At 37.2% G+C, this 22,039-nt stretch overlaps 1 protein-coding gene across 2 annotated transcripts in view; it reads left to right on the forward strand.

Moving 5' to 3' along the window:
• VTI1A (vesicle transport through interaction with t-SNAREs 1A) overlaps nt 1-22,039 on the forward strand; it is a 265,309-nt gene that overhangs the window by 59,833 nt on the left and 183,437 nt on the right. The window lies entirely within an intron of this gene.

Raw genomic sequence — 22,039 nt, forward strand, 5'->3', positions numbered from 1 at the left:
CAGCCCGAGATGTGGTTTACATATTGGGGAGACAATTGGGAGCTTATTTGCGCTTATCTTTTTTCAAGTTAAAAGGCATGACATCTACTGAAAACAGTTCCTGAGGTTTAAAAGTATACATCTGAAAAGAGATGGAATACTTTGTCTAAATTCTACATTTGTCTTAATATGCAGTTACATGTTGTCAGTTTACCCACCCGCAATGATTGCTAGCACACACTGCAGACTCCAGTTGTTTTTGTCTTTTACTTTTATTCATATATGTAAAAAATATCATTTTAATACATTTATAAGATACTAACTACAGATGATATATAACAAGGCTATCAGCTCAATTTTCTTGCAATCAGTTCAGTGACTGATTATGCAGCTGTTTCTGTGCAATGCAAGAAGTAAACAAAGCATACCCCAAAATATACAGATGGAATAAAATTAAGGGAGAAGGCTAAACTGAGGATCAATTATTGAATTACTGGGTTAGGTTTTTTATTGACTGCAAGTTTTCAGTTGGTATTTTCAAAATGTTTTTGCTAAGTTTTAGCAATTTATAGTGGATTTTTTTTTACACCAGCAATAGTTAAGCCTCCAAAATCTAATCCCCTTAAATAAAGCTTGTGTAAAGTTACAGAAAGTTTCAGAAAACGTGTGTTTGAGCAGTGAAGTAATTTTCTGGCAGGGATTCCCAATTAATTGATATATTCCAATATCTTTTTAGAATTCAAGCCTTATTTAAGAGGTAAATTAAGTTGAACCCTTGTAGAGTTAAATATGGCTATGTTAAATGAATGGTATTACTAAAGTGCCTGCATTTTAATTATTCTGGGCTTAGAGCTGGACGCAGTCATGAAATGGATGTATGGAACATACAGTGTAGATTTTGGAGGGGACGCGGAGAATTAAGTCTTTTATTCCAGAGGATGACACATTAGTACAGATGGACATATGATAGCAATTAAGTTTGCTTTCGTTTTTCAGGTCTTTTCTATCAATGGTCATAGCATGGGGGTTTTTTAGCAGGACTATTTTAAACCGGTCAAAAATGGTTCCTGATCTGCTTTAGTTGAGCCTGGATATTTCACAAAGAAAAATATATAAAAATTCAGACTAATCTTTTTGGGGAAGAAGCATCTTATATCCTTTTTTACTTCATGTGGAATTTGTTTCATAGAGATGATGATCATGTTAACTGCCATTGCATATCTCCATGGTGATCTCTCAGAAATATGGCTGGAGTGCAAATGTATATTTATATGGAAAGGGTGTCTTTCAGTATCAAAACCAGGTGAAACTGCATTGAATTCCATAGAGTCATACTAATTCACCCCATCTTTGTGTCCATCTTTACTTTTCATCTTGAACAGTGAGACACATATATATAGTTCTTGTTCCCTAAACTCTGTGAAGACTAGTAGTGAAGCAATATTATGTGACATATTAATATGAAATAATTTGGAGATGATGACTTTGGAAATATTAACTTCATTGTAACGTAGATTTTTGCAGAAGGTTTTTATGGAAACAGATTAATTATATTTAGTTCCTGGTGTGGATCGTGATGATTCTAGGTATGAGTGAATTTAGATTAACTCAGTGCAGTGAAAGAACTTACCTGTGGAGTTAGCGTATGATCATTCTGTGTTGAGGTGTCATAATAAAATAAAATATTCCATTTTGGAGTTTCAATTCATCATTGAGTTGACTCCTCAGACCCTGTCTTGCCTTGATTGTTACTTTTGTTCCATAAAGATCTTCTCTACTCAGCACTGGTGAGGCCACATCTGGAGTGCTGTTTCCAGGTCTGGGGTCCCCGGTACAAGAAAGACGTTGACTTACTCGAGTGAGTCCAGCAAAGGACCGTGAAGAGAATTAAGGGACTGGAGCAGCTTTCATGTGAGGAGAGGCTGAGAAAGCTGCCACTGTTCAATCTGAGAATAGAAGTCTCAAGGGGGAGCTTATCAATGTGTAGCTGGTGGGAGGGAATGAAGAAGAGGGAGCCAGACTCTTCTCAGTAGTGCTCAGTGGCAGGACAGGAGGCAACGGGCACAAATTGAAAACCTGTGAAATTCCATCAGAACACAAGAAAAGAATTTTTTACTGTAGGAATGGTCAAACACTGAATTAGATAGCCCAAAGCGATTGTGGAGTCTCTCTCTGTGAAGATACTCAAAATCTGTGTGAGCGCAGTCCTGGCTGTAGGTGACCCTGCTTGAGCAGGGTGTTGGACTAGATGATTTCAGGAGGTCCTTTCCCACCTCAGCCATTCTGTGATTCTGTGAGGAGGAGGTGACAACCCTTAAGTATCTATTCTACTTATTTATGTGGTGTCTTTTTACAATTATGGATATGTATGTTGCTTAATGTAATGAAGCTGGATGATTTTCACCTCCAGAATAAGTCACATTTGGGTCTTTCTTATTGCCTTAATCAGCAAAAAATACATATACTATTTTAACCTGCCCCTGTGATCATCTAAGGATTAATCTGACATCACATAACTAATTTAATGCAATTTCACATTGCCATTCCTGAAACTTACCATGATAAATTGGAAGCTTTTTGCCTGTTTGCATCTCTAAATTGATAAGCCCTTTCATCTTATGTACAGTTGTTCATACAAGCTGAGATCTGTTGGAAGGTCTGACTTCCTTCTCTGAGCAGTCCCATCGATTCATGGGCTTTAGTCGTGTCTGAACAGGAAGCCACTTATGTCACCATCTCTAAGACACAATCCAACACTGACTGTCAGGCTTTCCTAGTTTGTTGGCTATCAGTTGCTGATACTGAGGATGCTTAAATCTGTGCAGAAACCTCCTGAAGAACTAAGCAAAGACTTTCCTATCTGGTAACCAGTTCCATAGTACTCAAGGCCTGCTGTAAAAAGAAGAATGTTATTCTAAATATTCAAAGTGGTATGTTGCAAATTTAGCAGACATTTGAGTAGCTGATTGGTAGACAAGTTCATCAGAGCATTTGCATTTTAATTGCCTGAGCTGTATGGCACAAACACACATAAGGGAAATCTCTCAGGACATACAGGGAACCCACAGGCTATTTGAATCTTGAAGGTCTCCATTGTTTGTACGAAGTTTTAATAATGGCTGGTAACACTGCAAAGTGCACCCTTCTGCTTTTTTTTTAAATTTAAGTCAAAATACTGGTTAAAAAAATATTTCATATTCTTATTTTTCTGGTTTTACATTGTTATATGCTTTGCTGGTAAGGAACAGACAGGCAAGTTTACAGTCTGGTTAGTAGGCATTTCCAACACCACGCATTACTTACGACGCTACAGCTCAGTATTCTTAATTTCAGATCATTTAGCCTGACCATATAGCCTCAGAATATGAGAAAGATTTTAAAAATGCATGAAAATTGATGGTTTCAATTGAAAGAAGAGCCTGTTGAATTAATCCTGACTAATCACAAGAATCTTCCTGTTTTGGAGGGGAAGATTTCTTAATTCCATTCCCCATGCTCGGATTTCCACAGCATCAAATTGAATTCTAGAACTTCCTCATTTTGCCTGCAGAGTGTAGCGTAGTAAGGTATCCCCTTCTTTGTCGAGTCTTAGATGTGTTTGCTCAGACAGGAATATTTTGAATGAGGAATAGTTCAAAATGCTTCATTCATCTTCAGAGATAAAATTGGCATGCAAATGTGAAACGCTGTCAAGGAGTGGAAGAGCAAACCTTGTTGTGGGGGACCATTGTAGTCTGCAGTTGAATTGCTTTCGTTAAGTTCTTCTCAACTGCCAGATACTTTCTAGGGAAAAAAAAATCCTGGTGTTTATATAATATAGACTTCACTTTGTCTCATGACAATATAAGAGAGAGATCCAACCATTGAATGCTGTCCAGGTTTTCATGGCAAAACTTACTGCAGGTATTTTTTATTTTTTTTCCTCCCTCATGAATCTTCGATATTTCTGTAGCTTTCAGTACGTGTAATTTGAGAACAAGTGTTAAGCTTGCTCTGTGAGTGATGATTATTGGATATTATGCTGTGGCTCTGCATCTCTCTGAAATATCTGTGCTACTAGAAGAGTTTGTAGTTTGTGGGCAAGAGATCTCTTCTTTGCACTGAATCTTAAAATTTTGTCTTGGCTTCTATTTTTGTATTCCTTTTGCACTATGTAAACATGGTGTTTTAAAGAAAAGAAATCAAAGGAAGAAAAACTCTCTTGTTCCATTTATAGAAAATCCTTCTGAATCTCTACTTTAGGCTGCTTAATATGTTTTTTTCCAGTCCTTCTTACTCTTTGAGAATCCTAGGAATATGTGATTCTAAAACGATTAAAGGAGAAATATCTCTGAGCAAGAGCCACAGCAGTGTATTTCCCACCCTTGTGTGACATGAATAATTCTTGGTACGAAGGGATCCAAGCAAATTTCAGTGGCTTCCACCTGTTGTAATAAATTACAGTCAAACCTTCCTTTCTGGACTGAGCCATAAATATGTAAAAATAAAAATGTAATGCAGTGGTAGCCTAGCTGACAGGCAGATGGTCAGACCCGCCTCAAAGTATTCACAGCCTTCTAGGTGAAAAGCAAATGAGAATCTCATTAGACAAAGAGGTGTGTTTACTTCTTTATGAAATAATAGTGGTTATCGTCTTATCTGGATGCAGAACTGAGTGAAAGGATCAGTGAAAGCATGTTAAGAAATGTTTATAGGGGGCTCCTGAAGGCAGGAGCCTTCAGGTTCAGTGCCTGTAGAGTGAATAAGGAACTATTTTAAAACAACTCCAGTAGGTGTCTTACCAGATGTGAGTAATGGAATTTGAGGTACTAGCACATTGTCCACAGCAGTATGCCACAGATTTGGATTCCCGACTCCTTTATTAATGGAACAACTTGAACCTCAAGCACCTGCCTTGAAGGACCTTCTCAGTCCATATTGCATAGAATCATAGAATCGTTATGGTTGGAGAAGACCTTTAAGATCATCAAGTCCAACTGTTGCCCTGCCACTGCCAAGTTACTACTAAACCATGTCCCTCAGCACTACATCTGCACATCTTTTAAATATCTCCAGGGATGACAACTCAATCACTTCCCTGGGCAGCCTGTTCCAATGCTTGAAAACCCTTTCAGTGAAGAAATTTTTCCTAATATGCAACCTAAACCTCCCCTGGTGCAACTTGAGGCCATTTCCTTTTGTCCTATCACTTGTTACTTGGGAGAAGAGACCAACCCTTACGACACTACAACCTCCTTTCAGGTAGCTGTAGAGAGTGATAAGGTCTCCCCTCAGCCTCCTTTTCTCCAGGATAAGCAACCCCAGTTCCCTCAGCCGCTTATTGTCAGACTTGTGCTCCAGACCCTTCACCAGCTGCATTGCCTTTCTCTGGGCACACTCCAGCACCTCACTGTCTGTCTTGTAGTGAGGGGCCCAACACTGAACACAGTACTCGAGGTGGGACCTCACCAGTGCTTAGTACAGGGGGACAATCACTTCCCTAGTCCTGCTGGCCACATTATTTCTCATACAGGCCAGGATGCCGTTGGCCTTCTTGGCCACCTGGGCACACTGCTGGCTCATATTCAGCTGGCTGTCGACAAACACCTCTCGGTCGTTTTGCACCAGGCGTCTTTCCAGCCCCTCTTCCCCAAGCCTGTAGCATTCATGGGGTTGTTGTGACCCAAGTGCAGGACCTGGCACTTGGCTTTGCTGAACCTCATACCATTGGCCTCAGCCCATCGATCCAGCCTGTCCAGGTCCCTCTGTAGAGCCTTCCTACCCTCAAGCAGATCAACACTCCCACCCAACTTGGTGTCATCTGCAAACTCACTGAGGGTGCACTCGATCCCCAGATCATTGATATACATATTAAAGAGAACCGTCCCCGACACTGAGCCCTGGGGAACACCACTTGTGACTTGGATTAAACTCCATTCACCACAACTTTTTGGGCCCAGCCATCCAGCCAGTTTTTTACCCAGCGAAGTTTGTTGTGCTGTTCAGGTATTATAAATGAGATGCACACCAGAGCAGACATAAAATATGTAAAACCATAAAAATTAAAATACACGTATCCACTAAACCGGTTCCATTCCATTAGAGTTGCAAGAGCTGGAGGTTGGCTTTTCAGGTAGACAATATAGTAAGTGTTGCTATGGTCAAACTAAAAGGTATTTGCTCAGCTTAGAAAAAAATTAAATGGCTCTAATATCCAATGTTAATTTAACAAAATAACAAACCCTAATGTTTATACATGTAGGGCTACATGAGACTAGTGGAAAGGGTGTTGCTTCTTTTGTGTTGTGATTTTGTATACTTAGTAATTTGCTTGCATTAGTTAATATCACTTAGACCTTCACACTCCTGTTCCATCTTCAGGTGCATGCATATTCCAATCATATTTGTGCCCCAAATAACTACGAGTATGGAAATGGAAACCAAGTTTTGAAAATCAGGACCTTGCTTCTAGTGCCCCTTGCTTTAAATAAAAAAGTCTATTCCTGTCCCAGATATTTACACTTAATATCCACCTATTTCATCTCTAATGAATTATTCATGCATGTATATGTGAATACTGTATATAAGACATTTCATTAGAGAAAGAGGGCTTCTGAGTTCTGGAGCATATACCAATATCTCCTCTTCAGGTGTTTCTTTGATATGCCAGAACATCTTTCTACTGAAATCTTAATCCAAAGTTTCTACAGTGAAATGAGTTTTTATGCAGTTTCCAATCACCATCAGAGAGAGCTTTTTCATGATCCCTGTTTCTTCTGCTAGCAACGGCATTTCATGTTTCATATATAATTTTTTTTCTTTGCTGGCTGATTTCTATTAAAATCTGTTTATTGTTTCAGAAATTCATTTTGAAGTGGCATATTGCATTCCAACATCTCTAAGCCCTCTGCCCTTCTTCATAGTCCGGGCTTTAAAGTGGGGAGGAGGAAGAAATAGGGGGAGATTTTTGTTTCTGAGGGTGTCAGGCCTCAGGAGTATCCCAGCTGTGTGGTCACAGTGGGCAAACATGTTTGGGTTGTGCTGCTGCCTTGTAACAAACAGTCAGAAGCAGCATTGAGAGGGTATGGAGAGACCAAACTGCTGGGTTTCCATTCCTGAGTATTTTACAGCGCAGTTGTTGAAACCGGTGAAGTGCTTTCTGCACCTTCAGTTTGAATATTGCCTGCTGGTTCGTTGCTTGTCCAGTCACTGAGCTGCTCCCTCCGGCTTTGTGTCTGCCATCTCCTCTCTTCTGGCCCTCCCATCCTCCTTCCCTCCCTCTTGCCAGCCCTGACCTTCCTAATTCTCGCTTCAGATGCGTCTTTAATACTTTGTCTCTATCCAGATACTCCTGCACGTATTTACTGAAGTTCTGGCATCATCCCCATTTTCCTTTGTTCCGTGTTTCCTCTTAAAGATGTGTTTCAGCAGCGGTACAAGCCTTGCATGTTTGTGGTCATGAAAAGTTTACCCAGTAACCCACCTCACCTTGTCTAGTGGTGTTCAAAATCCGTTCCCTCTGCTCTGTGACCCTCTGTGTTTGTGTGTGTTGTCTCAAATGCAGTATATGGAATTTTTTTGAGTATATTCATAAATTTTCAAATACATAAAGTGCTTATCATAAAGTAAGGAAGTGGTGAATTTTCATTCTTTAAGTACTGTCCTCTAACTGCTTTAGAGTACAAAAAAAAATAATACTTTTCCAACTACTTTTTTTGAAGAGACAAGAAAAACTTATTTTGTAGAGTTTTTCACAGGCTATGCAGTATTGTAAGACCATTTCTGTTAAAAGCTTATCTTTTGGGTACTCAGCACCTTTCAACTGGAATTCCAATAAAATGAATGCTTATCTTTCACCTCAGTATGTTTGGGATTATACCATTAATGTAGTAAATAAGGAAGGTCAAATCTGTTCAGTAGTACAGATTTGCTAAGATATAGTAGGAAAAATAGTGATCCAAATTTGGCCATTTTATCCCCTGTTCTGGAAATAGTCCCATGTTATTTTAGTGTTCACTAATGTGCAGGAATTCATTGCTGTGCCACATATCATGGGACAACTCAAGTCTTGTTAGGAACTGGCATCCAGTTGAAGTAAGTTTGTTTAAGACTGATTTTTGGATGAGCAAAACATTGCAATAACTTCATAAAGATACTTTATCCTATGTAATAGAAACATAGTTTTCGTTTTTATTATGAATTATGGAAATATTTTGTTTCAAATATCAGAAGCTTTATGCTTAGGTACTTCCCGTGTGCATTCCAGACAAATAATTATATAGGGTGAAATCTGTATATGTTTTCACAAATACCTGGCACATGTCATAGAATACCTGTGAATAATACTAATATCTGAATTATAAACTAAACTTGGAAGGTAACATTTAAAAAGTTATTTTACAAGCACTGTATTGGACCACGTCTACTGTGTAGACTGTTCTCCAGGAAATAACCTCATATCGAATCACTGAAAACAGAATTCCAGCTTAATCTTCTTTGGTGCTGACCCTTTTTCTTTAAGGTATTTACTGGTATAAAATGGTGTTTGTTGATGAAAGTATTCATTGTAGCTTATTCCTAAGTCCATAGCAAAGCTTTTGAAGACTTGTTGTCCTAATAAAAATGTGAAGATTTCAAGTTGAGCTATGCGGTTATATTTTTTGGTCTGAAGTTACACTACCTGCTTCCTTCAATTTTGAAATTATTTAGCCTCAGGAAGGTTTCCCCCCTGTAATAACATATCGGAGTTTGTTGTCCAGTTCTGAGCATGTAAGGCAAACAAAGGGAAGAAAGATAAAAACAAAAAGATAAATAAATAGTAGCTTTTGTTTCTAGCAGTCTCAGTAAACTCTACAAACTACCTTGGTTTGGCAAAGAGATAATGGAAAAAGCCACCAATTTGTCTTTCCTCCATATATTTTTTTTTTTCTCTTTCCTCTCTTTCCTGAGAGCACAACGCGGTCAGCCACCATGCTTAGGTGTCACTGAGAGATGTCAGAATTGTATCTAACATACTCTGGTTGTCTTTTAAAGTCCAGTCAACCCATTGTGATAGGTGGACAAAATACCTGAAGTCGTGTCTATAGCAAGGAGACGTTCAGCTTGTGTTGGCCAGAGAAACTTTCTTGGTCAGGTTTCATATTCTTCATGAGAAAAATGAGTTGTTGAGAACTTCTCCAAAAAAGTTTTAGATAGTTGGGAACTGCTAGTTAGTCTTTAATGGGTAGAATTCAAATCGTGATATATTGTCCCGAAACACTGTTCCCTTTTGCCCGTGATTTCTTCTCTTCCTCCTGTCATATACCACAACCCCTTCTTTTGAAGTTTCACCAAGCAAAGTGATTTCATTCCATGTGATACTGGCTTGGCAATGACAGTCAACCTGTTACAACCTTCACAGCTGAATAGAGTTACAAGTCCACCTTTTGACCTTCAAATATATTAATGCCCTGCTAATTTAATGGCTCCATTTGGTGATTTCATTGTCCACAGAACATAAGTTGTATATTTCATAAAAAAGCAAACTTTGGTGAGTTATTACTTTGGGTGCCTAAGTAAACAACATGATTTTCAGTAGTTTTTCAACAGATTTTTCACTACATGGGCACGGCTGAATTTGCACAGCATGAGCTCTTGTTGGGCAGAGACTCTTTGTATACAGCTTACATGAAGAAGACAGTTGATGAGCTTAAACTTGACAAAATAAAATATGCCCTAGGGTTTTTTTTATATTTTTGTTTGAAGCCTTCTACCTCTACTTCCTGTCAGGCCAACAGTGTTTTCCTCCAATTGCGCTAAAGAACAAAGTTTGACATTAAAAAATTTATTTGTATTGAACATACTTTGCTAGGTAAAGTCAATATGAAAAGTGTTTTCATGGTAGATCATCTTTCAAGCGCAGTATTTTGCCCTTTGACAACTTAGGACTGAAGGGTTATAGGTACACAAATACCTTTTATTTTTCTGGTAGAAGTACGGGGGGAGAAAAGCTCAAACTTCTGTTCTGAAGCGAGGCAGAAGCAGATGACTGAAAAACATTGTTCTCGCCCTGGTATGGACTGATTGAAGAGGAGCTTATCTAGATAATGTTTTTTCATCCAGTTTAAGTCATATCATAGTATTTTATGCTAATGATTTTACTCCCCTGCTTATAAAATATATTTTCTCCTGTAATTTCTGGCATTTATACTCCAAAAAATTATCAAAATGTTGCATATGCAAACATGTAAGTTTGGTGAGTACTGAACTCTATGGAAACTTAGTTCAGTCGCAGTTGAGTTGTCTGCTTGCGCAATGTGTGTCAGTTGAGGACATAACCTCTGATTTATGCCAATAATACTGGCCATCTAAGTATTTTTAAATCAAAACTTTGTTGTTTTTCAGTTAAATTCCATCTGTTTCTGTCTCGCTTTTAAACAAGGAGGCTTATCTTGGCCTAATACCCCATAATATGAATTTTACTTGATTACTAAGTAGACGTATAAGTTGTAAAATTGAAATTAATGTCATTCATGTAGAAGGAGTGAGGAGTTGAATGTAGAAAGCTCTTTACTGTCTAGCTTGATTTCATGACACTGATCGGCAGTTCAACTGCTGATCTGCAGTACCACTGCTCTTCCTCAACTAGCACAATAATTTTCTTTGAGTTGTTACAGCCTTGTTTTGAGAAATTACTGCTAGTTATTTGCTACCAGCTGCTGTTAAGAACTGTAGACCCACAAAATTGTTGTTCATGGCTTTTAAAATCACAATTTCACTATTTTGTGTCAGTCTGTCTTAGGCCACTTACACACATCTGTCCATTCTTGTTTCTCTACAACTTTTCTTGGCTCAAGAGTAGCTTTTTATTTTCTTTGTAGTAACTTATCAATTTCAATGCAGGGTCCTTCTACAGATTCAGTGATTTTGTGTTCCTTCCACATTTTGCCAACTCTTCCCTCAATCCTAATTTCCAGCGTCAGCTGTGTATCACCTTGTGGTTGTTTTTCTGCCGTTTGCTATATTTGCCTCATATTACTTCACTAGCTCCAAAAATGTAAGTGTAAAATTTTACATGAAATTTTATACTCCTGGCCTAATCATCACAATTGTAATAAATGCTCATGCTTGTAAACATGCCCAGTTATTGGCAGAACATAAATATTTACATATTGAGTTGCAATTGTGTGTGTGCACGTGCGTTCATGTGCATTCTGGGGAAGAGAGGTTGTCTCTTTTGCGTAGTAGTACACTTCCAAAAAGGTTTGCAAGATAAGAAGTTGTTTCCATGAGTGAGGTCAAGCTCTGTTGTAATGATGTCTGAATCTGGGTATCATGAGTAGCTAATTGTTGTGGTTTGCATTTTTGTGAAATAAATCACACAATTTACATTGCGTATCTTGCAAAGATAAACATTGGCTCAAAGGTAATCTCTTACATCTGCTTGGCTGGTCTCTACTATGATGAACTTTTCTGTATTCTATGGCCTCTGTGACTCTACAAATGTGAAGATTTTGGAGAGCGTTCATGTATTTGGGGATTTTGTTCCTGTTTAGCTGTAGTGCAGGATCTAGACAGACAACATGCAAAACGGTGCGATGAAGAGGATTGTTCAGTCTTTGCTTTTTTCATTTTTCACATAGATGCAACAATTCTATGTTTTTATTACATGTCTTTTGAAAGTATTAATCTGATTTTTATAATTGAGTGTTGTAAGATTTCCATGTGTTGAATATCTTGACACTTGAATGCTACAATAATTGGCTGGAATGCCATCTTGAGAAGTTTTGTGAAAATGACTGATTATATTTGCTTTACTCTGTATGTAAGTCTTTTGCTGCTTTAGTGCTGTATTTTTCAGTAGTGAAATATCAGGTAGAGAAGCATTAAGAATGAAATGTAGATACCACATTGCTTCATTTTTTTCATTATTTTAATTTTTAAAGCTTAACTGCTTTCAATTTTATGGTGAGGATGTATTTTAAATCCAGTCTAGAAACTATATTTTCTTAAATGAGGTTAAAATGGTGAGGCAGAGTCTTGCTCAAATGTTAATGAGTCAAGTGGAGGGGTTTCTATTGCATACACCATAAAACTTTCTACACAACAGAAATTCTAGCACCAGCATAAGCTTTATAAATGTCATGTGCTAGATCAAATGTTTACCATAAGTATTTATAATAGAGTAAATGTTAATTTCAACACTGTCCCTAGTTTTTGTCATTCCGGTTTACTGTGCTGAAAAGTTGTTTTCTTAATTACATTAGATTTTAAATAACCCAGCAGATGCAGAAAAAATGTTACTTTCTTGGACTGGTTCATGGGGTGGTGAGTTAAGAAGTAGATTAATTCTTATAAAACAAGCAAGTCTTTTCTACTGTTTTAAGTTCCTATAAAAGTGGGACAGGATGAAACAATTCGGTAAAAAAAATATTCAGGATCAAGCATAATAAGTTATGGAGCTGCAGTTAGGATTTATTGTCTTTTTCTGAATTAATTAAGCAGCTACGGTACCTAAATCAAATGGAAGAAAGCGATACTTGATTATAGACCTGCTTTACCGTTTTCTGAAGTAATTGTAGACACTTAACTTCGTCTTTGGAGAAAACACAAATCCTTCTAGCCCACAGAAACTGAAATTACTCTAAATTTGTGGAATAAATTCATCATTTGTAAATGTAAAATATGCTTGGGTAAACTTTACTGTTTTCCCCACGTTGATGACATTTTTTGAGTTATTTTATTCATTTATAAAACAATGAAATAGTGTTTTCAACCTCGTTTTTCCAAAAAAGTTGCTTCAAATTCAAAATTTAAAAAAAATAAATCACATAACTAAGAAGAATATTCCTTAAGCTACACAGCCCTTAAAGAAATATACTAAAGTATGCATATCCTCCCGATTACCCAGAAAGGACAAAACTGAGTTTGAAATGTTTTCATTTGGTGGAAATTGCCATGTTTGGCGTTGCTATGCAAACAGAGTGAGTGTTTCATTAAGAAAATAGTTTAAACTGGTGGTTCAAAGTAAGATTGAGTGCAGTTATTTAATTACAGGTTTTTACTTATAAATTAAATCAAATGTGTATTTCTGTATGTTTGCAAAGAGCAATGCTTACTATTTTACTTCATTTTCCTCTTCGATACATAGTTATTTGCATAACTGTATTTCTTAAAACATTTTAAAAACTTAGACCATTTGTAACAAACAAGACCTTTTATTCATCTGTAATGCTCTGCGTAAGACATCTGCACCATTATATATACATTTTGTCTGGGAACTGCTATGTTTCAGTAGCAAATGAATGTTTGAATATTTGCCTTGTAAATTTATGAAAATTGAAGCAAAATTTTGATACAGGCAGGTCAAATACTGAATTAACACTGGAAATAGCTTTTTATTGTCTCCTGTTGCGTTGCATCTTTGCTTGCTCAAATACTCGAAGAAAGTTACTGTTGCCAAAAACCAGCTGACCCGTGTTTTCAGTCACAGCACAGGTCTGGAGTCTGAGTATTAACAGTTCTGTACAACTTGTGGACTCTCAGTCTTTCTGTTACAGCTTATTCATGCATACAGTAACGTTTCCTGCTTTGCATAATGATAAAAAGTTCTTGAGTCGCAAAGTTCTGCAGATGTGCTGAGTATTATTAAAGTTTTGTAGTATCCTTGTTAGCCATTGTAAATGCTTGCCAGGAATGCACACGCTGTGCCTTGTTTGTGCTGTAAGTTTAATAGTATCTCTTCACACAAATATAATTCTTTGGAAATCTAATATGTGACTGACATATTTTGAGATGCGACATTATTGACCATTTGTTATAATGGAGTATCTGGCTGCAAAAGTACCTGTGTTGGCTTGGCATTTCCTGAAATTTATTTCCTTCCCAGTCATTTTCCAGGACTACACTAGTGTTTCATTGATATTTGCCTGTGTAAATTATCAGGACACTAATTGCTCACTTTTGATTTTTCTTTGGAGGTGTGAACGCTTGAGTAACAAACTGTAAATCAGAAGAAAACTTAGCGTGGAAAGATAAGGCGTAAGAAAAATCGGAAAGTCCACAACTGTTACTTGGCTTCTTTTTTTCTTATGAGCTTTGTTTTGATTTGGTTTTGGTGTTGGGAAATGACACATGAATGACCATTCTGTACTTGGGAGACATTAAGTTCAGAACTGACGATACAGTTCATGAAGTCAGTACTTCCAGATTAATATGAGGTTTTGAGTGTTTGAAAACTGTTTGAAAATGATCCAAGTTGACTCTGTTCTTAGCTTGTAATGTTTTGAGGTTTTTATATCATGTCAAATACAGTGCTTTCTTGTCTCCAAAGATTAAATTTGCCCATTTTGCCTATATAATATTTATATATGGACAGGAAATAGAAGTCAGTATCCAGATTTGTTGACCCCTGAGATATAATATTGACCTCAATGAGTATTAACTTCTCAGATCAATAAATGCTGTTATTGACCTCAAAGAAAAATCAATAGCAGCTTGTTAATTTGCAAACTATGGCTGCAAGAAAATGGTACACATTTTGTTCTTTATTATCACCTATTTATATCTATATTTTAACGCCTTCAGTATTTCCACCTAGAGATCATCGTGTCAAAACATTTCAATCCTGGCTGTTAGAAGGTTGGGGAGACAGGCATTATACATTATGGAATAATTGATGAGCAGTACGTCTTACTTCCCATATCTCATGAAAATAATACCCTGAGCAGTTGTGTATCACCTGTGTTGTTTTCCTTTTTTTGGGTAGTCCAGTTCATTTCATTTGATTTTCTCTGGTGCGCTTCATCAAAACATCGCATAAAAGTACTATATTTTAGCTGCCAAAAGAAGATTTCTACATGAATAATAAGGGGGATGAAAGACTGACTAGTGGAAACGAGGAGACTGAAAGTGATCACTATAAAAATCATAATTAATATACAGTAGATTTTTCCTATTTGCATAAGGATGACAGTTTTCTAGGCAACAATCTGCTCTGCAGCAGGCAGAAATATAACTATGTGACTATATAACAAAGAAAAAAGTTTTAAATGACAAAGTATTGGTGGAGAGGTGTTGTTTTGTATCATAGCAGGTTTTGTATATAAACACTGAAATGTCAGGTTTTACATAGTTTGAAATGCCTAAAAAATGCCTATTCCTGAAATTCAAATGTCATAACAGTTCTGCATATATATCACTTTGATATTTAAACTTAAAAACCTCATAAATGATTTAATATTACTTTGGCCTTGTTATGATCTGACTGCCAAAAAAGGGAAAGGCTGATTTTTATCTGGTCTGGAGAGTAGTGTTTTCATTCACAGAAGACAAAGCACAAGTCTGTCAGCCTTTTACAGTCATTAATTCTGTCTGATACATCTGCAGTGATCTTGGCAAACTGATTGCTACGTTTAGAAAACTTTTCCTTCATTAATGACAGCGTGAGAGGTATTCACATGCAAAAATAAGGCAGTAGTTTAATTTTTACAATAACTGAAGTGGCTGCAGGTTTTTTACCAGTTTGATGGCTGTGTGGTTTTGCCCTTTAATATCATGACCTCCCAGAACTTCGTTTGTGCATCCGTGTTATCCTCTTGAGAGACAGTCTCAATGGTATTGCACTCACTCTGTAGATAGGCAGACCAAAGCATAGTAAGGGTAAATTAAAAAAAACCAAACAAACAAAAAACAAAACAAAAACAAAAAAAACCCAAACCAAAAAGAGTGAAATGCAGGACCAAGCTAAATTAATCTCTGCTGTTCAGACAAATGATGCCAGTGCAGATCTGGAAAAATGTTTGTGGTGATTATGCAGTCTTCTCTGTCTTACAGAAGAAGTCCTGAATGGTCAGGAAGGGGGGTATCTATAAGTCTATATAGAAATCCCAAGTAGTAGGAACAGTTTCCCAGCTTCTCTCCTTGACGTGTTGAGTCACCTTTGAGTAACCAAGTAGTCTGGACCCTTCTATAAGAGACCAAAACAGAAATGACGTGGAAGGTGGTGAATTTGGGGAACGCAGAAAGTTCATAGTCACGCTACAGGAGCAGAGAGATCATGTCAGTCTTATATTTTAAAATGATCTCTTTTCAGCCCACAGATTGCATGGCAGCACCCAGATATTCAAAGTGCCAAATTGTCTGTGATCTAGCAGAATTTAAGTAGTCAAACTGGGAATAAATTCTGGGGTAACCAGACAAACTCTTGAGTGAGTGTGAACCAAGTATGGCTCCTTGACTCTGCACACCACTTATTTTTCAATCTATACGTTATCTAGTCTGCTCAGGAACACTATGCTACAGGGCCTGGATCTCAATATGACCCCTGGTCTCAGGATTACAGAAGATAGTGCTGGTGTCAGTTCTCATAGTGCCTTAATGGCTCCATGGCACCTGGTGAATTCTCTGCTCTGGAAGCCTTGTCTTTAAGGTCTACTTGAGTTCAGAAAAAAAACCCTTATAAACTCAAACTTCCAGTCCTCCGCTATAAACATCTAGTGCTTTATGGTCCCTTTTAACATTCTCTGTAATCACTAGAACTGTCACTTAGCTGATGAGAAGCTCTTAAGACTGATATTAAGTCTAACTTAACCAAAAGAGAAGGAAATATAATAATATAATTCACAATGTTGTAATTTTTAAAAAGTCTTGTTCACAATCCAGCACGTGTGGTACGTCAGAAGGAGTTCAGTTTATAACTATAAAATCACTGAATTTAACTTTTCAATAGATGTAACTGACGGCAGAGTTACCGATTTCCATAATTGAAACGTTTGGAGACTCTGCACTAGTGGTCAGTGGGGCACAAGCTAGTAATGTTATGAGATGAGATGTTCTGCTTAGCCTCTTTGTGAATTACTTTTACTCTCCCCATTTTGCTTTATTAAGAGAATTTTCCATTTACTTCCTATTTTGGGAAAAAGTCTCTACGTTATTAAAGTGTATAAAATATTTGATGCCGTAAAATGGATCTATTTTAGTTTGATAAACTAGAAATATGCTGCACTGTGAGGGTCATAGCTTATAATACATACTGTTAATACTTTTTCATTTTTCTATATTAGGAGATTAGTGAAAAATAAGCTCTATCAATTAAATTTTATTGCAAAATTATCTTCAGATGTACAGCAGTGAAGATGATATTGAGTGATAACACTAGAGTGGATTTTGTATAAAGCAATTACAGCTTGAAAACCGCAATCTGAATGAAAATATTGCTCAGGGTTTTTTGTAATCTAGCATTAATACCAAAAAACTCTTCCTTTAGAAAGTGCTTAAATTACCTCTATTAAACACAAGACATTCCTAAGCTGTTCATGTGTGCTATTGACTGAAAAATACTTTACTGATACCTGGTTTCACTGCTTGTGCTTTGGCAAATCTGTAAAGTACATATAAGCGTATGGTTCAACCTCTTCAGATGATTCTGTGTTTATAATATTGCCATGTTTTCCTAAAGATACTACTTTATTTATATGAACGCCAGGGTTTTAATTCAGAAATTATTTTATGTAGGTGCACTTCAATGCTATTAACCTTTGCATTCATAAAAGCAAAGATTTACCCTGAGAGAATAAGCAAGCCTTTTTCACAGTGTAATGTAATATATATAGCCACATTTGTTTCCTTGACATGTTATTCTGGAGTTAAAAGTGCATTGAGCTTTTCAAAATGAATTTCAAGAACTTCAGAAGTGAATTGTTTAATTCTGCTCGTAATGAACGAAATCTGTCCGAATGCTCAAATCATGCCTATTGCAGTGTTCCATTCTGATGTCCCACCTTTGGTGGGACAGGCAGCCCCTCAAAACACGTAAAGGACTTTGTTGATTTAGAAAAGCAAATTAAATTGTTCAAGAGCTGCAAAGTAGTTCAGTCCCTATTTATGGCTTATGGAATTTTGCATATAGCATTCACTACTTGCTTTGGAATAGCATACTTCAAAATGTTTTATTGAGCGCATGTACAAGAGAAGTAGCTCTGTAAAATGCCCAATTTGGAGTTAACTGAATAGTACCTTAAGGAGGGTTAAATAATTTCGGAAGTGTATGAGTTGTAGTCCCTTGTTTCATTGTGGATAAACAGCTTGTGGCTCTGACCAAATCTCCAGTGATGCCAGCATGAATCAAGACAATTGAGTCAAGTGGTTACAGGTTTCCATCCTTTCAAATTGATCAAATTGAAATAGTCCATTAGGAATTGATTTAAATCAGTTTAGATAAGCTCAGTCTTAGTCCTGGGCCTTGAGGCTTCGGCTACTGAAAGTTCACTTGAAGCTGGACATATACCAGCTCCACAGGCCATCAACTTTATTAGTGTGGAGATAAGCTGATTAGATCTTGTCAATCAAAGGTGCCAATATCTCAATTGAGTGTCTCTCCCAGTCTTTCTCTCCTTCTTTGTTGCCCGCTTCAATGCCTTAAAAAAAAAAAAAAAAGAGAGAGAGAGAGCACAAGCAAGAGAGAGATGTGTGGTATGCGTCCCCCTGGTTGTCACCAAGCAGGGTGCAAGGGTACTGTGATGATGTGATGACTATATTAAAGAGGACATCAATTTGTTTTAAAGTGTTTTGATTTTTTATGGTGGCATTAAGAGAGAGAACATTGTGGTTGCAGCTTTACTAGAAAGCAAAGAGTTCTAGAAGGGAGAAAAAAAAAAAAAAGTGTTTCTTTGAAACCTACCGGGTCTTTGAGTCTTGCTGTGCCAATGGGCGCTTAACTGCTCCTGTAACTGGCATACTCTGATCCACCACCAGCTTAGGCACTATTCTTCTCTCCAAATTATTCATTTATATAAAATTGAAAGATTTGTGGATGTTTAATCCTTACAGAGGAAATTTTAAATATTTTTAAAATATAGCCTGCTTGAGAAGTGTTTGGTTATGCCAATAATGAATATGATATATTGAAACAGTCTGGGAAATTACAGCATGAATTAAGGTCAGGTTAGAACATACACAGTGACCCTCTCTCTGAAAATGAAGCTACGCATGCATTGAATAAATACATGCAGGTATTTGCATCTTTGCTTTGTAGAGGAAAACCCAGATAAACAGAATATCAGCTGTAAAAATCTAATAGTGCAGTGTTTCAGCTTTGGGCTTCATCACATAGTTAAAGATGATATAGAGGAAAACTGGGCGTTTGTTCTTCACATCTGAAGTTTGCTCACACCATGCCTCCCTCATACTTCAAATGCAAACAACAGAAGCCCGTCCTTTTCTTCCATCACCCTACACTCACCACCCAATGAAGGCTGGAGCTACAGTGCTGCAGAACTACATTACCACGCTGGATTATCTCTTTATCAGTTATTCTTCACTCCACTGTATCAATTTTCCACTAACCAATCAGACACTCCTCTTAGAAAAGACCGTTTGACTATTTCTTCTAGATAAATGTATTTATAGCTACACCAATCCACACAGGCAACTCATGTGCTACACGTCTTGGGGACAGAAAGGGAATTACTTGCTCCTTCCAGGAGACTTCAAGTGTGTTCCTTCTAGTTAATGCTGTTATTTGGGGATCTCCCAGGAAAAAAAAAATCTAGTATTTGTGTGAAGATGTTAATTATTTGCTTGGGTACTGGAGTTCAGATATAACTCTGTTTTACATTGCGAACTGCAACATGGTGTATTTGCATAGAAGGGAAGGATGCTCTTTTCCAAATCTCGCCTTTGTTTCCCGCCAGTCATTCTTGCCAGCTCCCTTGTCGGTCTGCACGCGGTGGGGAAGTTAATAGCCAACTGTGGCACAGAGGGTACCATAACAGTGGGCTGTCTGCATTATTCAAGTAGGAGTTTTCTTCTGCCACTCCCCAAAAAAGATAAAAAGTTCCAAACATGGAAAGAAATTGTAGGGGAGAATAGCCTTATTGCCTTATTGTCGCTAATTAGAATTCCTCTGTGTTTAGATGGGGTTGTTGAGCTGTATTTTTTTTTTCTGTTATAATACACTGTTAACAGCTCTTACGCTGCAGTTACAGTCAATCGGAAGCAAATGTTTTCTGAGAAGCTATTGAAGGAAATCTATCTAGCAGACCACTAACCAAATGACGCACCTTTTTCCTCCAGCTACTTCCCATATTGAACTCCCTAACTCATTGTTTAAAATCTCATTTTGAAGGCTAAAAAGAAATGTATTGATGTTCCAACTTGCCCTTTGATTGATCTGCCTTACCTTCATTAGTCATATTTTTTCAGACTGATATTTGTTTCTAATGTGGTCATCTTTGAAACCCCTTTTTTTACTGGTTGTGTGGAACTGTGCAGCACGGAATTGAATCAACAGTACAAAAACCATGGTGATAATATTTGATAGTAACCTCGTATGTCATGATAGACTGCATAGTATAGTCGTGACTTCCAAAATAAGGGTGTGCTCAACTTGATATTGTAGATAGATGGAACATATGTTTTGTCTTGGCAATTCCAAGAGTGTTCAATAGTATTTTTATCTCTTCTTTCAGTCAAGTAGCAAGTGGAGGAGCTGAGCTCTGTCTTGATGGCTGAGTATAAGGCCATAGATGACAGTAAATACAGTTTCTAGAAAGATGCGCTAGTCAAATAAGCAAGGATTTTTGGCAAGTTTTTACTTCAGGGCTACAACTGCTACTGAAGTTATTTGAAGTTTGCATCATATGAGTGCTGTATTTGGGGATGAGTGTGCCTAATGAAAATTATATATGCTTGTAAACATCCTCCCATTGTTATTTAATAAAAGCAAATCTAGAACATTGCCGGAAGGATTTGTATGTTAAGGCTCTCTTTGACAGCAGATTTGTAATGTTCTTATTGAAAGTGCTTAAAAGTCATTTAAGGAGGGTCTGTAACTTGGAGGCCACCATCTTGATGGAATGGTTTCAATGTAGTGACTCAGTTTTGCACATAAATACAAAGCTGGCAGTGCTTAGTTTGTTGTTTGGTTGTTTTTTCCTTTGGAAGTTTTATTGTTAAACAACCAAGAAACACATTTGGTTCATGGCATTGTTACAGCTCAGATGTGAAAGCTTGAAAATATCTTCATCACTACGCTCTTTTTCCATTGTGTTTGTTTCTTTTTCTTTTTTGCCTTTTTTTTTTTTTAAGAAAAAACCCTTTTTATCACTGACTATTTCATAATCGGCTAATGAATGTGTTTCAGTGAGGTAATGTAAAGTAAGAAAATAGGAACTGGAATGAATTACTGTGTGTACGTGTACTCCATGTACTCCTTTCACAAAGTTCCCCAAGCCATCTTCTAGAGATACTATTTACTTACTACATATGTGCTGATTATTGTATATATTGCATATATGACACTAGAGGCCAGGTTAAAGGTATCCTCTGTGAACTTTCAGACACAGAAGCAAAGGCGTTTTAGTATTTAAAAAAAAAAAATCAATATTTGTTTTATGTTCTTCCTTGGAGGTTAGTCCATCTTCAGGCATTAGAGGGCCACAGGCATCCATTTTCCCTGTTTACCCTGCAGCTTGCCAGTTTTCTAACCAGGGAGAAATGTAAGTGAATATTGCAAAGTAAAGTTACGATTGCCTAAGCTTCCTTTTCAGAAGAGTCTTGGTTTTAACGAATTTGACAGAAAATGTAATTCAGAAAAACTCTTCGTTTTTAAAAATCATATTCTTGAATTGTGAATTAACGCAACTCTTCTGCTTTTACAACAACATGCAGATGCCTTTGATCTCTACATTTTGGGAATTCTTATTAGCTTAAACGTAGTCACTTTCAGGAAAAGTCCTACAAGGAGGGAGGATTTTTCTTAAATGGGGAAAAAAAAAAGGAAAACAAAAAAGGGAGAGAGAGAGAGAGGAGAAATCTTTCCCTGTTTCTTCCCTGAGGCTGAACTGTTTATCACTCCATCCTTGTTCGATAGAAGTGAATTTTATAATAAAATTTTCCCTAATCGGGCTCTGTCAGTGAGGTGTCTTATCGTGGGGAGGAAAATGACACCGATCCTATCGAAAAACAGAGACGATGTCACAGTGTCCCCAATCACAGCTACTCAGCTTCCATATCTACCTTCTCCACAAACACCAAGCACTGCTTTTTCATAAGAACATCAAAACCCAGCGAAGTCATTAAAATTGCACCCGCGTAGAGTTGC

The sequence above is a fragment of the Charadrius vociferus genome, unplaced genomic scaffold, assembly GCF_000708025.1.
Source record: "Charadrius vociferus isolate BGI_N301 unplaced genomic scaffold, ASM70802v2 scaffold282, whole genome shotgun sequence".
In the NCBI taxonomy this organism is placed as follows: Eukaryota; Metazoa; Chordata; class Aves; order Charadriiformes; family Charadriidae; genus Charadrius; species Charadrius vociferus.